The sequence below is a fragment of the Alosa sapidissima genome, chromosome 1 (genome assembly GCF_018492685.1).
Source record: "Alosa sapidissima isolate fAloSap1 chromosome 1, fAloSap1.pri, whole genome shotgun sequence".
Taxonomy (NCBI): Eukaryota; Metazoa; Chordata; class Actinopteri; order Clupeiformes; family Clupeidae; genus Alosa; species Alosa sapidissima.
The window spans coordinates 32,424,833-32,442,571 of NC_055957.1; the positions used below are offsets into that span (position 1 = coordinate 32,424,833).

The 17,739-nt window shown below is 43.8% G+C and overlaps 1 protein-coding gene across 1 annotated transcript in view; it reads left to right on the forward strand.

Moving 5' to 3' along the window:
* Positions 1-6,383: 6,383 nt before the first annotated feature.
* Positions 6,384-17,739, forward strand: part of fndc3ba (fibronectin type III domain containing 3Ba) — a 115,984-nt gene continuing 104,628 nt past the window's right edge. Inside the window, exon 1 of the mRNA XM_042109959.1 lies at positions 6,384-6,494. The gene's annotated coding sequence lies outside the window, so the exon portion shown is untranslated. The remainder of the gene's footprint in view (positions 6,495-17,739) is intronic.

Genomic DNA, 17,739 nt, shown 5'->3' on the forward strand with positions numbered 1-17,739 from the left:
ATGCATTTAAAAATCTCACTGCACGCAATTGGAAAACACTAGACCATGTTTACTCTGAATGATTTCGGACTTTGACGCAATCGGATAACACTACGACCAATGTGTGCTGTCCTCCAACGTTGCAGCGCTGTCTTCATTAGTTTAGCTGGTTCCCTGGAATGCAAGGGGGAAAAGTAACGTGCATCATTGCTCTTTGCCAGAGTGTCTCACAGAGACAATTCCACTGTGCTCTTGCGAGAACTCTGGATTTCCAGGGTAGCTTTTACCTGGCACCTCTAAATAATCTATTAGCAGTGAGGTCACTTCTGACATTTTTTGGGGGGACTTGGTGACCCCAAGATGATACCTTGTATGTAACTCTCCAACAGTGGTTCTTATGGATTTTTTTGCCAATCTTACCATCCTCCGTACTGTACGTGGGGGCAAGATAACCATGGGTCTTTGACCAAGCATGTTTGTCACATTTCCAGATTATTATAACCTTTTAATCATTGTTATAACTGTAAATATAGGTCTTTTCAACAAAGTACTGTACCTATTTTTTTCATAGACATTCTCTGACTTACAAATTCCAACACACTTTCTTTTTATTTAAATTTAGTGTATTCTCTTGTCTTTTCGATGTTGAAAAATGACACAGACACTCTGATTAACTTAAAATAAATTGAAATTAGATAGGAAAGTGCTTCTGTTTTGTATACAAGATTTTTCAGAGGTGCCAATAATTGTGAGCAACGTGTTTTCGTTAAAAATATTTATTTCTTTATGACATTTTCCTTTTTCTCAGAATAAAATTGCTTCCCTTCAAGGGTGAATTTTGCTAGGGTTTCCTAGGAAATTGGGTAACACTTTATAATAACTACACACAATTCATCATTTATTAATCCTTTGTTACTTATTAGTTAATGGTTTGTTCATCATTAGTAATTTCTTGTTCATACATAATTTATCATCAGTAAAGCATTTGTTCACGCAATTATAAATAGTTTGTTCATAGTAAATAAGCCTATCCAAAAAATATGTTTGTAAGTACATGATTTATACTTAATAAGTAATAAAACAACCACTTATAATGAAATCATTTTCTTATTATAAACTAGTTGCAAACTATTACAAAATGTTTTGTTCATCATTTGTAAAGCATTGTTCCTATGGTAATTCTCATACATAAAGTATACACACAGTTATAAATGGTTTGTTCATAGTAAATAAGCCTATATCTAAAATATGTTTACGAATTATTGTTAATACTTAATAAATTATGCAATATACACATGCACTAATGATTAGTTAGAGTGAGGATACATATTTTATAAACCACTTCCTAATACTATAATTCATGATTAACTCAGGGGTCACAAGTGGTTAGTTAATGATATTTTGTGAGCTTATCTAAAGTGAGGACTTTCTATGCCTTGCAACACATTTTCAAATGAGTTAATTATAATTATAGTATTAGGAAGTGGTTTATAAAATATGTATCCTCACCCTAACTAATCATTAGTGCATGTGTATGTAACAACTGTTAAATAATGGAAATATTACTTAATCAAAAACATATTGCATCATTTATTAAGTATTAACAATAATGTATAAACATATTTAAGATATAGGCTTATTTACTATGAACAAACTATTTATAACTGTGTGAACAAATGTTTTACTGATGATAAATTAGAAATTACTAATGATGAACAAACCATTAACTAATAAGTAACAAAGGCTTAATAAATGATGTATTGTGTGTAGTTATTATAAAGTGTTACCGGAAATTGTTCTCACTGTGGGAGTACAATAAATCACCAACAGATTCTTTTTTATACTTGTTTTTAGTCAACTTTACCAAAGGTGCCAATAATTCTGGAGGGTACTGTAGATAGTTTTTGTCTCTCTTTTTTTGTGTGCATGTGTGTGTGTGTGTGTGTGTGTGTGTGTGTGTGTGCGCATGCATGCGTGCAGGTACAGTATGTGTCTGTTTTCACTATTCATGCCAACCATCTCTCCACTGCATGAATATCACTGTACATGACAGAGCTGTACAAGACTCTCTTTGTAACAGATAGAGCATCATTATGCTGGGTTCAGACAAGGTGAGCGATAGAGTTCTCTTTAGCCAGTGGAACAATGCAAATATTCCTTGGAATGCTTGATGCTGTGAGAGGCTGCCAGCGCTCATCAGCAGTGAGAGTGGCAGCGTCCAGTTTGAGGGCCAATTCAAATGAATGCTCCAGGCTAAGTATGGAGTGTGACCTAACGCCCCTGACAATTAAGACAGTGTAGTTTTTCCAGTGTGAAATCAAATTAGGGTTCAGAGCAGTGAGGTCCAGGCAACTGTCCAGGAAAAAGACTGTGTATGTGTACACGTGCAAGAGCCCTTATCCAGACAGACAGAAATGTCCACAAAAGAACCTATGAAGCCCTGTTATGTAACAAGGGGAAATATTTCTCTTTTATAATAACTCAAAGGTTGTAAATAACAAGAGACTGAAGTCATTTCTTCTTTCCTTTGAACACAGCTGCAGCTGTTACAAACAACGCTAAAGTCTTACACGTCATATATGGAGGGTGTGATGTCAATGAGATTAATGTCACAGTTTCCACTACAGTGTGGAGAGTCAGTAGCCCTGACACTCACTCAAATTAGGACAGACAGTCATACCTCCTACACACTGATTAACTTAATTGTAATCAGTTACACAGTAGAAACAGAATTAGCTTTAATGTTCACACCTACAAGGATTTTGTTTCTGGCTAGTGTCACATGAATGAATTAATAAATTAATTAATACATTATTATTTTTATTATTATTATAAGATAAGATAAGATAAGACTTTATTGATCCCACAGCTGGGAAATTTACTTGTCACAACAGCCCAGTAGTATTTAAATAGAGAGTAAGAAAGTTGTATACAGTATGCCCAGCATACAAGCACACCTAAAAAACAACACGCCTTAGGGTTTCACCAATACTTTGAGGCAGAGTGAACCAATATATATGGTGAATAAAAAAGCTTCACATCACATGTACAGTGGAAAATGCACATATTAATAATGAAGTTCAGACACTACATTAACATTACAAATTTTCATGACAGTAGTGTTATACATTCTGATGGCAGATGGAATAAAAGACTAACCTGGCAATAGCCAGATGAATTTCGCTCCACCTAGCTCCACTCATCCATTTGGAACCGATCCATTGAAGTGTTGCTTCAGAAGGCTGGGCCTAATCAAAAAATGCTTGCATATGATTGAATAAGCCACTTGTCCGTCATCTATTGACGTGCTACTTCAACCACTCACATCGAAGCCAACCCATGACGCTAATAACAGACTCACAGTCGCTTCTACGCTATGTCACATCTATGAAACTCCCGCCCTGCGTCCTGATTGGCTAAACCATAAAGTTGGTTGGAGAAATCACTCTCAATGGAAGAGGTCCCAGATGGATGTGAGTGAAGCTAGGCGGAGCTAAGCGGAACGACATTCATCTGGCTAGGGTCAGGTTAATAAAAGACCTGTGAAAGCGCTCCTTCTTACATGATGGGTGTAGTAGTCTGTTACTAAAAGAACTGCTTTGCGCAGCCACTGTCCCATGGAGCGCGGATGAGAGGAATTGGCCATGATGGATGCCAATTTGTCCAACATCCTCCTCTCCCCAACCACCTCAACAGGCTCTAGTTGGCAGCCCAGGACAGAGCCGGCCCTTTTCACCAGCTTATTTATTCTCTTCCTGTCCCTCTCAGAAAACCCACTACCCCAACAGACTACAGCATAAAAAATAGCTGACGCCACAACTGTGTCATAAAAAGTCCTTAATAATGACCTGCACACACCAAAAGACCTCAGTCTTCTCAGCAAGTGGAGACGACTTTGGCCCTTCTTGTACAGGGCATCTGTGTTTTGGGACCAGTCTAGTTTATTGTTAAGGTGAACACCCAGGTATTTGTAGACTGATACCACCTCAATGTCTATTCCCTGGATGTTCACTGGCGCAACTGATAATGCCTTACGGCTGAAGTCAATTACCATCTCCTTTGTCTTACTGGTGTTTATCTGCAGATGGTTCTTTCCACACCATTCAACAAAACTGGTAATCATTGTACCCAGATAGGTCAGTCATGCTGGGAACAGGCAGGGATGGGCAAAAATACATGATGCTACAAGGAAGGCATCATTTCCCTTCCTTGTAGCATCATTTCCCTTCCTTGTAGCATCATTTCCCTTCCTTGTAGCATCATTTCCCTTCCTTGTAGCATCATTTCCCTTCCTTGTAGCATAATTTCCCTTCCTTGTAGCATCATTTTCTGCATTCCACAGTGGGGAGAAGTTCACCTTGTTTGATTAAATAACAATTATATTTCCTTATTAGCTGCATACTAAGTGACTGAACTATCTGGGTACACTCAACACCTTACCATCTATTGATGTCATTGTGGTTGAGATATCTGACATTTTTCTGTTAAAGATTGGCATGGAGACAATGGGACATGATTGCCTTTGTCAGTGTCCTTATGTGAACTTGCACAGGTCAACTTGCTCATCTTTACTTGCGTACCACTTCACACCAGTGCTTCAGACCAGAGCTGATGCTTCAGCAATAGCTGTCACTGAAAAGCTGTAAGTGTTGTTGAACACAGCTGTTCTCACATTAGCTGATTGCGATAAACATTAACCATTGTTGCCTAATTACCAATTATTCATTACACCTGTCTGTAGTATCTACTTTTTTGTGTTTTTCACATATAGTATTTTTAAAATTACAAAATTACTATTTTGCATTTGAAACACATATTACATGTTTCAGAAATACTACCCATCCCTGGGAACAGGCAGATTACATCTTTATAGTTGGCCATATAATGACATACTTAGGTTAATACTGTATTTCACCAGTTAGGGCACAACAATGGTCAGTAGCTGCACTGTGTAGCCTATCTGACATGTCTTTAAGTTTTGGGTTACAATATACAGGTAGTGGGCTCTCTGTTGATTTTAATGAGTAGGCCTAAGCCTAAAGTTACAGCATTTCTATCACAATTGACCAGACTTTGACCTTTTGTCTTCTTTAAACAAAATTCTGGCTATGATTGTTCCTTGTATTGCATCATGAGCCATCACTGCACCTATTGCATTCTACTGTTGTTAGCCTTAAGCCTAGCTCAGTCATTATGTTGTACCACATCACCCTCCATTAGAAGTGAGCACATTTGCAATGAGCATAATAAACTGCATTTAGAATTCCAAATCCATATTTCCAGATATTTTGGTAAAAGTAACTTAAAAGTAGTCCAGTAGTGGGCCGGTCCAGGAGAAAATTGCCAGGGCCGAATTTTGTTCCCAGTCCGACCCAGAACATGACAATAATACAACAATATTATTATTATTATTATTATTATTATTATTATTATTATTATTATTACTATTATGTAATTAAGTTGTGGAGATTTGATAACCACTTGCTAAGTATAATCTTACACAGGTTGTATTCTATTTTCTTTTTCTGTACTGTATGTAGAACTAGGACATATATACATTGAGATCTTGAGCGTTATGTCTGATATGCTCATGGAAGGAGTAGGCCTAAAGCATATGTCAAAGCAAACACATTAAGTCACAGCTAGTGTGCTAAATTGTATTGGTATCTGATACAATGTCTTCCCAAATCTTTTCAGATGATATAAACATGACTGCCCCATCTTAGGTGATGTTTTTCGGCTAATTGCTCTTTAATTAAAATGGATAATTGGCCATTACAGTAACCGTCTCGTCGGCCAGGTAGATTATAAAATGTGTCCTGTTGGGGGCAGTAGAAACACCAATTGCCCATCATTGCACTATGCAATTTAGGACACGGGGCACTGGGTTGCTTACTGTAAGAAAATAAAAGAAATATTGCACCAACCTGGTAATTAAGATAGGTTTTACTATTACTTTTTAATAAGCTGTAGGGCTACATTGCATATTATGCAATAACAATACATTTTGACAAAAAAGATGGACTTTGGTGAAAGATCTGAGACACATTATAGAACATAAGATTATAATTGATAACCTAATAGTTATCCGTTTTCGATATGGCTATCAGTAGCCTAGTCTCTTTTGGGAGATTTATGTTTCATGTAATGTTTTCTATAATTTTCCAGAACTGCATCTATAAGGAAGCCATTTTTCAGGTAGGCTTAGCCAATATACTTTTTTTAATCAAAACGTCAACATTACAACATTTTTGTGCTAAATAACTCCACAATAATAACGGTCCGCTTGTTCTAGCTTACTCTAACGTTAATTCTGTCTTGATTCTCAATCATTTACATGGTATAATACGGTAAAAGTGGGCTGGGACCTCGCTCACATGTGTGTTGAGACATAATTGACATGGCGGAATCTCCTCCTGATTGCGCTGCGGGCAGACTGACTGCGGATTGCCTAACTTATATCTGCTAAAAAACTGGGGCTCTGGAGTTTGTGAAGATCATTTTATTGCAGAAAGGTTAGTTCCTCTTACATGTTTGTTGTTAAATGTTTCTTATATTTTCTATTTGGCGGTGAGCACGCATTTGATATATTTCTTGCCCAAAGGTTTGAGACTTTTCTGGATTGCGAGTGACGCCGGGAGTCTAGGTTAGTTGGCCAGCAAGGAGGGGAAGGAAAACTTTGCTTCGGGGAATATAGAATCAGTTATTGTTTATAGTATATTATTTTTAGATGGCAGAATGCTTTGATCCAAAGTGTTTCTCTCTCCCATTGCAATTGTTAATTCAACTTTTGAATGTTCGAAGTTGTGTAGAAGTTGATTTTAGGTCTCCAAAAAGAGGAAAGGAATTTGTTTTTGTTCTTGTTTGAGACGGTGCAGCATTCAGCATTATGAAACCGTTGTGACTTTTTGGTTGAGATGGAAAATCGCTGCACTGTTTTACTATAGCTTCATTTCCCATTCTGCAAAGGAAAAGTTTGCTGGAGTATGGTTATGGCTTACAGAACGTTGAAGATGCTGTGATTCGCATTGCCACTCTGATCAAGCAATGCGGAGTTGAGAATTATTCGGAATTTCTATAAGTGACCTCTTTGGCTAAAAACCATTAGACTTCTCTGATATCCATTTTTATTAAGTCTGAGTATTGGTGGCTGATGTGTATTCTCCCTATTTGCTGGTTGGATTGTACCTCAGGGATGAAACGGAGGTGGTAAACTCCATCATGCCCTGGCATTCCTGAAAGCCTTTTGGAAGCTCAGCTGGGACGGCCAACGTGTCTGTTTACAAATTGAAAGCCTGGTTTCAAAGTCTGAGCTTCGACTTTTTCAGAATATCGAAATTGTATTAATGTCAGTGTGATTCTTCTGCGGAACTTTATGAGTGAATCCTCTACTACACGTTTGATAAAAGTTTTGTGTTCAACGCGCAGGGATCCGTGAAAACTGTTTTGCGGGGTAGGGGGACAATAACATTGCATGATAGATACGCAGTCATACCGCTGAACTGACATAATTTGCCTTGCGTACGTGGTTGCTGCCACGAATATTTCTGGATCCAGGGGGCACATTGGAGAAAAAGCAAAGCTTTGCCGTTCGGATGGTGTTTATGTGTGTGCGCGCTTGTGTGAGGAGGCATGGAAATCTGATCCCAAATAAATGACGTCGGATTTACATTCCTCGTCTGAAAGGCAGAAGGCTCAGGGTTTTAAGGAAGAGTTTAAAAGTTTATTTTTTTTCAAACCAGGTGTGAATAGTAGTGAAGTGCTGCTGGCTCAAGAACCCATTGTTCGTAAGAGAGTCAGAGATGTGGGAAAGTTGCTGACAAGAATTGCAATGGTGTTATTGGCAATAATAACAAAGCACTGTGACAGTTATTACCAAATGATTACTAAATATGTGATAATAGTGGTAATATGAATAAATGCATAAACAATAGTGATGGTGAAAAAAACCCCTAGCAATCATATTAGACACTTGCATTCTCCAGTGGCTACTGAAGTGATCTGTTAGTTGCCTCAGAGTCTGTTGTGTGAACTATTTGCACATTAACTACTATGATTCTGCACTTTGTGTAGTTTTCTCCATATGAGACATCATTCTCCCCACAGTCTTTGCTCTACACTCTCATTTCCCACTATGCACTGGCTCACTTCCTGATTGGTCATAGTCGACAAAGCATTGTCATCTTCTGAGGTCATGAAGCTTCCACCTGGTATTGCAGACACTTTCTCTTGACGTTGTGGACGCCCCAGCTCTCTCCCCCTGCCCTTACAAATCCATCCGCAGCTGATTTCAGAGCAGCCGCTGTGTAATGACTGCTTTGACTGAGCCAAGTGAATGAATGGGATCTGCTTCATCAGAGACAACTCGTTTTCCTCCACTTGGTATCTCCCTTTCTCTCTCTCTCTTTGGCTTTTACAGGAAAGTCCCTTACAAGGAGTTGTGAATCACTGAAGATGACTTTGACAGGAAAAGCTGGTGCTGTTTCCAGAATCTCATTCGCCCACCACCAGGGGTTCCCCAAGAAGTTGGGACTTCTGGATGTGAAACTGATAATTCCGTCGTATGACCAGCTCAAATCTGAAGCAAATTTTAGGAACTGACGTGTGATCGGATTTGTTGTCAGGGGTTGCGGTAGATGACACTGTTTGAAATAGGCACTGTTGGAGGTGATGCATGAGCCATGGTCGAGAGGAGTGGTCAAACTCACCCTGGCAGGTGCAGGTGTGTGTGTGTGTGTGGCATTATACTTCACCCATCAGAGTCATTTGTTCTCCTGGTGTTTGTGTCCATGTGAAAGTCTGTTTAGTGCCGATGGACTGGAAAATGATTAACTAGATATCTTGCTTGGTGTAAGAGACACTCAATAAGAGTTGTTAGCACATCTTTTCACTATATACAGTATCTATGACGGACATAATGACAAAGAACACTAGCTCGGCAATAGAGGATGGCATAGCATATATCTTAAATCATCATGCTTGCAGATGGTTAAGATAATGAAATAATGAAAGTAATCTGCAAGATGCATGCTATTACTTATTCAGTAGGGGTCTTCAGTTTGTGTGGTCAGTCCAGCAGGTGTTGGCCAGTCAGATTTTAAGAGATGATTTCTTTTCACAACAGGCACATTATACACAGATGTTGCATCATTTCTCAGAAGCAAGTGCACTCCACATTGAATGGAATTACTAAGCTACCCTTCTGTTATGGCCTGAGAGTTCATCCAACTTTCTGACAACCTGTAGAATGATCTCAAAGGCGCACATTGATCACAGTGATTTTGCAGTGATTTACAGTGCTGCTGAAAGACAATCCACTAAACTGGATGAGATCAAAGGAGGCCTGACAGATGTCTTTCTCACCACCATGTCCACCCCCCCCCCCGAACCCCACCCTGCCTTTCAAATGATCGGTTGTAAAGAAACAGCTACTCCGGGTGCAGTAAAAAAAAAACCCTGCTGAGATTTGTGATTTGAGACTTGATGGGGCTTCTGTTGTATAACACAGCAAGTTACTTTTCCACCGGCGTCTCTCTCGGACGCCTCCACTACCTGGGTCGCTCTGATGCATTATTCAGGTGGTCCGGGTGGCATGTTTCATTACGAGGCGCGAGCGGAAAAACACTGAATGTTTGGTCAGGAGGCATCGAGGTGGGCGAGGTGGGCGTCCGTGACGACATTAGTATGCATGGGGCACTGGCTGGGCGATGGAAAGTTCTGATGGCTCCTTGCTGCTCGGTAATGGCCCGTAATTTGGCCACGCAGAGGCACTGTTTTTAGCGCCGGCGGAAGCCATTCATGCGCACCGACTGAGGTCGCATGGCCGGAGGAAGCAGTTATGCATTCATGCATTCAGATTTTATTGCAGTATTACAGACCTCCACAGACACACACCCACACACACACAAGCACACAGACACACACACAAGCACACCCCCCCCCACCCACACACACACACAGACAAAAAAACAAGTGGATCTCTCTAAACCTGCTTGCTACCCCCTGAAGGTTTCAAAGTGCCCCCCCCCCCCCCCCCCTATACACACACACATTTCCTGCCCAGCTTTGACCATTATTATGTCACTGTGCATACCTTGGCCATTGTAGCCACAGACTTCCTGTGTTCCTTTCCTTTTCTTGCCTTGAAGCGAGAGTTCTGACTAAAGCCCCCTCCATTCCATCCCTCTGGTGCCCCACCCCACCACCACCACACACCCCATCACCCTTGTTTCCCCCTCACCCAATGTGTGAAATCTGGAGGCTTGATTGAGGATGAGGAATTCGACCTTTGACCTTTGCGAGCTACAGCGTGAGGGGAGCTCTCACCGCTGCTATGCGTTTTTAGCATGTTGGAGTTTTTTCGGCCGGCTCCTATTATTGTTTAGGATTAGATGTGCCTTGTTCGGTGGCGGTGTTTTGGATGTGTGCGGTTATTAAGACGGGCTCGGTGCATATAAGACCGTGGGAAAGGCTAAGGTTGGCCTGGCATGTGGACGCTGAGGAATGCCAACAGTTTGAATATCACCTGCCAGTCGTAGCTCTCTTCCCAGCAATGCAGAGGTAGTTACAGTGCCTTATTTTCTTTGCAGCATAGCTCTGGCGCACCCATCCCTTTTGCAGCGGAATTTGGCGGATTTTGCCTGTGCATGCTGTGGGAAGCTAACAGAGGATGTACCAGGTTCTTTATTTACTGCTGAGGTCAGTTCATTTGTTGTGTCCCCTCTCCACTGAGGCTCCGTGGCTGATTGACCCATCGTGCTCCCGCACTGAATCCCTGTACACCTTCAGGCTCTCTGTCTGTGGCTTCTGAGGAGAGTGTGAGGGAACTGCATGCATGCGTGCTAGTGTGTTCTGTATCGTGTCCTCAGTAGGCTGCAGCATGCGTGCTAGTGTGTGCTGTGTCCTCAGTAGGCTGCAGCATGCGTGCTAGTGTGTGCTGTGTCCTCAGTAGGCTGCAGCATGCGTGCTAGTGTGTGCTGTGTCCTCAGTAGGCTGCAGCATGCGTGCTAGTGTGTGCTGTGTCTTCAGTAGGCTGCAGCATGCGTGCTAGTGTGTGCTGTATCGTGTCCTCAGTAGGCAATGCGGCATGCGTGCTAGTGTGTGCTGTGTCCTCAGTAGGCTGCAGCATGCGTGCTAGTGTGTGCTGTGTCCTCAGTAGGCTGCAGCATGTGTGCTAGTGTGTGCTGTGTCCTCAGTAGGCTGCAGCATGCGTGCTAGTGTGTGCTGTGTCTTCAGTAGGCTGCAGCATGTGTGCTAGTGTGTGCTGTGTCTTCAGTAGGCTGCAGCATGCGTGCTAGTGTGTGCTGTATCGTGTCCTCAGTAGGCTGCAGCATGCGTGCTAGTGTGTGCTGTATCGTGTCCTCAGTAGGCTGCAGCATGCGTGCTAGTGTGTGCTGTGTCCTCAGTAGGCTGCAGCATGCGTGCTAGTGTGTGCTGTATCGTGTCCTCAGTAGGCAATGCGGCATGCGTGCTAGTGTGTGCTGTATCGTGTCCTCAGTAGGCTGCAGCATGCGTGCTAGTGTGTGCTGTATCGTGTCCTCAGTAGGCTGCAGCATGTGTGCTAGTGTGTGCTGTGTCCTCAGTAGGCAATGCGGCATGCGTGGGAGCGAAGCGGTGTGGTGATGCGGGTGTGAGGGGTGACCCACACACATGGCGGTCCCCAGCCTCCCCAGGATGCCGAGGGCTGGCGAGACAGAGGGAGGCTTGTGTTTTGGCGGGACCGCTCATTGTGCCTTTCCCCCAGATGACCCCAGAAGGTGGGCCGACGAGCCCAGGCTCTGGTTAAAGGCTCGGTGTGCAGTGAGGAGGAAGTCGTTGTGTTTGTTTAAACTGAGCTGCCCTCTTTTGAGAGCGCCCAGCCATGTGGGACAATCCAGTGGGAATGAGCTAAGCCTGCCCCCCCCCCCCCACAGCCCAAACCTCCATCCCACCTGAGTGAGTCTGCTGACCAGTGTGATGGCCGACCAAAGTGCATCAACCCGTCGCTGCTCTAGTGGACAATCACAGACCCAGTTTCTTCTGGGAAATTTCCTGTGTGTGTTCTTCTCATAGAATTCCTTTTCAGGATTCTGAAGATTTCGGCACATTTCATGTGTTAGATAACATTTATATCAGTTCTGTACCAAAATCAACAAAACACATATATAGACACACACATACACACACACACACACACACACACATACTCTCTCGCTCCCTCTTTCTCTGTCTCTCTCTCTGTCTCTCTCTCTCTCTCTCACTCACACTCACACACACACACAAACACACAGGTCCAGTTAGCTGCTTCACGTAATCATCAGTCATGCTCGTCTGACCTCCAGCTGTCTCCAGCTGTCATTTTTCAGTGGCATGTTTCTCCTCACGCCCAAAGGTTGGTATGGTCTCCATGGAAACACCTGACCTCCCATGTTTCTCCCACATGCTAGAGCCCATGTAAGCTCTGTCTGTGTGTCTGGACCATGGTGTGTTTTGCATCAGTGTGGGAAAGGCTTTTGTTTACCTCCTAGAGAATGTTTTGAAAGATCCTTGGAAAGAGATGCCCCCCCCCCCCCCCCCCACACACACACAGACAGACACACACATACACACACACCACCCCGCTTCACACAGTGCTGCTGTTGCTGAGGGGAGGGCTTGCCTTTGGGGGTTTTCCGTGCTCCATCAGAGCCTTGCTGTCTCAGATGGACAGCAGTGCCAAGAACACAGCAACTCTGGGCTCGGAGGTGAGACCGACCGCGAACATTTCCTGTGGTCTGTATCTCACAGTTCTTCCTGAGTGAACTGAACCTTTTTCTGCCATGCACATTGACCGGACAATTGCTCCAGCCACTGTCTCATTTATAAAGTCAGTTGAAGTGACATGCATGCATGAAATGGTCTTTGATATTGGTGTGTGTGTGTGTGTGTGTGTGTGTGTGTGTGTGTGTGTGTGTGTGAAATGTGTCTTCAAACACACTTTGATTCACAGTGTTTATGCATGAGAGCCAGAGGGAAGAGAGGGCGAAAAAACGTGGGTATTATGTAACCAAAAGGACTGACCCGAATCGTGGATGGTGGCTCATCTTCAGGCACCTTGAGGAGCACAGAAGGCTTCCTCCTGAGCTGGTCAACAGCACGAGTTCACCAGCGACACAAGCAGCTGGAGTGAGATCCCAGAACATTCCACCAGCTTCTCCTTCATGTGGAGGATAAAGGAGCCTAAATGCTCCTCTTGTGGAGATTACTAGCAATGTGACTTTTTAAGTGTAAATTACCTACAATACTGAATGAAAAAAAGCTGTCATTTTACTCACAGGGAGAAGTAAAGTGTTGAGAGTGCTATGCTCTATGAATGTCAGTTTTAACCAGCACAGCCTGTGCTGTGTTGTCAGTGTGTTTGTGCTAGGCGTCTGTATGGAGGTGCTGTGTTGACATTTGCCCAGCGCAGTGCTGTGCAGCGCTGCCTCTGCTCTGTTGCCCTGTGGGAAAGTCGAACTCTGAGGCAAGAGCACAGCTAGCAGGCTCCTCTCCCCTCTCCCCTTAGCCTGGGCCAGCAGCTACGTGGCAGCCGTGGAGCGGTTAGAGACTCCAACTAAGTGGGTTTTACTGCCTCCTGGCCCTCTGCCTGGTTCACATCCAGATGGTTGGATGAGAGGTTCTCTCTCTCTCTCTCCCTCCCTCTCTCTCTCTCTCTCCTTCTCTTTCTCCCCCCACTTTTTGGCAACGTCACACAGCTTCCTTTGCTATGGCTGCAGAAGACCAGCAGGCATATGGAACAAGCCAGACTGCTCATGCTTCTCATTAAAACCAAAACGTTGCCTTCGGAGCCTTGACTCGTTATGTTACTTTTTTTATGTTTGTTTACTTTATTTGGAAATGTCTTCATCAATTTGCATACAAAGAATATGGAAGGTTTTTGGATCTGGAACTTTTGAAGTAGACAGACTCCCTGTAAAAATTTCATTTTGGTATTGCCCATTTCCTCTTTAGCTATATTTGCCAAGCTCTGAAAGAAACAATGAGAAGGACATGGTAATCTTACAATCCCCGGTTCAGTCAGAACTGCTGAGTAGTCTGTCTCTACAGACACTGGACTGAACACATTCACTCATTTACAGTTAAACAGCCAGCCTAATTCTTCTGCTTCCTTTTTTTCTGAGACATCGGCGAAATGAGTAGAGATGGCATTTTATGAACTGCTACTTTTGAAAACTTGTGTGGATGTAAAACACAGTCACACTGAGGTGGCAACAGAAACAGCAGAAGCACACGTGTTGCCCGATGTGAGCAGCAGGACGTTAAGATGCCACTCTGCCTTTTCTCTGACCGCCTCAGCCGGCTTTAGTGTTTATCCATTACTGGAGCAGGAGTCAGTGCTCACCGCAAGCCAGCCAGGCAGGGAGGGAGAGCTGGCCAAATACCCATAACAGTGGGTAGAGTGGGGGGGGGGGGGTGGCAGAGCGCAGGAAGCCAAGCCAGGGAACTGAAGCAGAGGCTGGTGATGCTGTTTGGAGGACTGCCACAGCAGAAAGAGAGAGGGAGAGAGAGAAAGAGAGAGAAAGAGAGAGAAAGAGCACAATGGTTCAGCCATGCCTGTCTTCCTGCCAGAGTTCCCTCAGAGAGGAGGAGAGATGGAGAGGAGGCGACTCAGACTCCCTCCTCTCCCTCCCTCCCCATCCCTCCTTTGCTGTTTTGTCCATATGAAAGAATGTCATTGTTCAGAGCCTCCGCCAGTCCCCTCATTTTTAATGCCAGCCTGGCACAACTGTGTCTCCAGACATGTACAGAGCTGCCGGATGGTATTTTGGTTGGCACCGTTTTTTTTCTTTTCTCAGACTTTACGAAAGCTTATGACACGGGCACCCGGCAGTTGGTATGTGCTTTGCCTGCCATGGAAATTTCAGCTGCCCTTGGCTCTCTGATAACATTGTGACGGACAAATTTACCCCCCCCCCCCCCCCCCCCACACAAGGACTTTTAATGAACTGGGATGCAGATTCAAAACTCCTGGAGAAGAGAAGAGAGGAGAGGAGAGGGGAGGAGAGGAGGGGAGGAGAGGGGAGAGGGGAGAGAAGGAGAGGAGAAGAGAGGAGAGGTCTCTTCTCTCTGGAGGTCTGGTCAGGAGTGGGGCTTGAAAGAGGAGTATTATACAGTGGAGGGGGAGGAGGGGGAAGAGAGAGAGAGAGAGAGCATTCCTGCCGTGCAGGGAGCAGCAGACCCTGGCAGCCAAAGGTATGGGACGTGTGGAGCGAAATATGCAATTAGAATTGCACTGCTCCTCAGGACAGAGCTCGTCTTCCACAAAGGTAGTCCACAGGGTCTGCTGTGTCTAGCATGGGTCTGCAATCTGTACAGAGAATGAGGTCACAGTTCCTGCCGAGTAGCCGAGCTTCACCTACCCTTGCAAGGTGTGGTGGGCGAACAGGGGAATCCCCTCAGTTAAATTTAGCATCTACTGTTTATAGGCAGGGGTTGGCCCAGGAAAGAAAATCCACAACCGAACAAAAGCCTTTTTTGGAGGAAAATCGGAGAGGGGGCTGGGGGTGGAGGCACTTCTCCGACTTCTAAATGATGTATTGTAGACAGAAGCCTCCCCACCACCACTCACACACACTCATACACACACATACACACACAAGCCCTCTTTATCTGCCAATAACAGAAGCTAGTGTTGCTGGCTCAACGGACCTGTCCCTTAGCTCTCTCTCTCTCTCTCTCTCTCTCTGTGTCTCTGAGTGTGTGTGTGTGTGTGTGTGTGTGTGTGTGTGTGTGTGTGTGTGTGTGCGCATGTCATACTGGTTGCTATGATGACTTCTGGACAACAGGGCGGTGAAGTGATGGCCTCCCACCTGCTATTTTGATCCGGTTTGCTTCCACCCCACTCCCGGTTTTCCGACCCCGACGCAACCACTTCCCACAGCACCTGGGTTGAGCTCCCATTGTGCCTGATCAGATAGACCACTGGTCAGAGACTGTACACTTTTCTGTTTTAAGTTGTTGAGTTTTTTTGTGTGAATGCCCACTATGCACAGAAACAGCTTAAGATTCCTTTTATATCGGTCATTAAAGGCAGTGTCAGATTCTGCTGGTGTTATGTAATGCTGAAGTTTGATCCTGGGAATCTTTTAGCCTATTTCTCCTGGGTGTGCACATCTTTTGTAGTGGTCTGAAATGATTCTGGGTCCCTTGAACTATTTATATCCTGAAAGAAATGTCCTAATCTCTAAAAAGAGTATTATAGTTGCCTTTTAGCAGACATTACTGTAATCTACCCATGCTCATAGTAATGACTGAGATAAGAGTCTAATGCTGTGATTGCACAGAAACGTATTTAGATCAAAGGGTCTTAATTATAGAATGAGTGCTTGTGTGTATTTATGGAGTAATCCCAACGGACAAGGCCATGCGTTAGTCATCTCTCAGGCATGACCTGGCATACGGGGATGCCTTCTATTTGCTGGGCAGCAGAGCCCCTGCAAGGCCATGGCACCTGGGAGGCAGGGCAAGTCAGCCCAGCACACTCTGGCTTGACCACTGGAGCTCAGTCCTCACTCAGATAGGCCTGCAGCCTTTCATGTGGCCTTAAAGCCTGCGTTCAGAACACCACTTACTACATAGTGAATAACTATATCCCTCATTCACTACATAGTGCACTAGTGAATAACTATATCTGCTCATTCACTACATAGTGCACTAGTGAATAACTATATCCCTCATTCACTACATAGTGCACTAGTGAATAACTATATCTGCTCATTCACTACATAGTGCACTAGTGAATAGCTATATCTGCTCATTCACTATATAGTGCACTAGTGAATAGCTATATATGTTTGTGCGTGCGGACCATGTTTTATATTCGAGTTGCCACACAAAACATTAAGTGGCGGACCATATGTCAGTTTAGTCAATTCATGTCAAAAAACATTTGACACCTTTTCAAAATACTAGTCCCGTTGTGCATCCACAAAATTATTAGTGAATTTTAGGTTAACAGTTCCCACAGGCTTACTGTACTTAAAATTAACTGAACCGTGACTTCAAAACCGATGTACACACTGAACTGTGAATTTGGTGTACCGTTACACCCCTACTGTAGTAACTGTGCACATTCATTCACTAAATACTGCTCTATATAGAGAATATCATACACTGTAGTTATTCAGTACATAATGCATAGCGAATAACTATGTCTACTACTCATTTGCTAAATACTGGACTTTAGTGAATGAATAGCCACCATACAGTATAGTTATTCACTACATAGAGTGGACTATATGTGGATGAGTGGATGTGCTGAGCACAGGTAAGGTGATGATGAGGCATGGGATCACTTTTGGAGCACAGGTAAGGTGATGATGAGGCATGGGATCACTTTTGGAGCACAGGTAAGGTGATGATGCATGGGATCACTTTTGGAGCACAGGTAAGGTGATGATGAGGCATGGGATCACTTTTGGAGCACAGGTAAGCACAGGTAAGGTGATGATGAGGCATGGGATCACTTTTGGAGCACAGGTAAGCACAGGTAAGGTGATAAGGCATGGGATCACTTAAGCAATGCTGCCAGCCAGGCAATTACTTGACCTATTGCTCCTATTTGTCTGATTGGAGGATTGTGACAAGTTGGCCACTGATTACAGTTGTCTATCTGTAATCAGATAACATGTGTGTACTGATACTGTTCCAACATGGCTGGCCTGGGCAGCGTTTCCCGGCACCGCTGCTCAAACATGACACATGCTGCACTTTCACCTTCGGTCCATTCTAGCGGCCACTCTC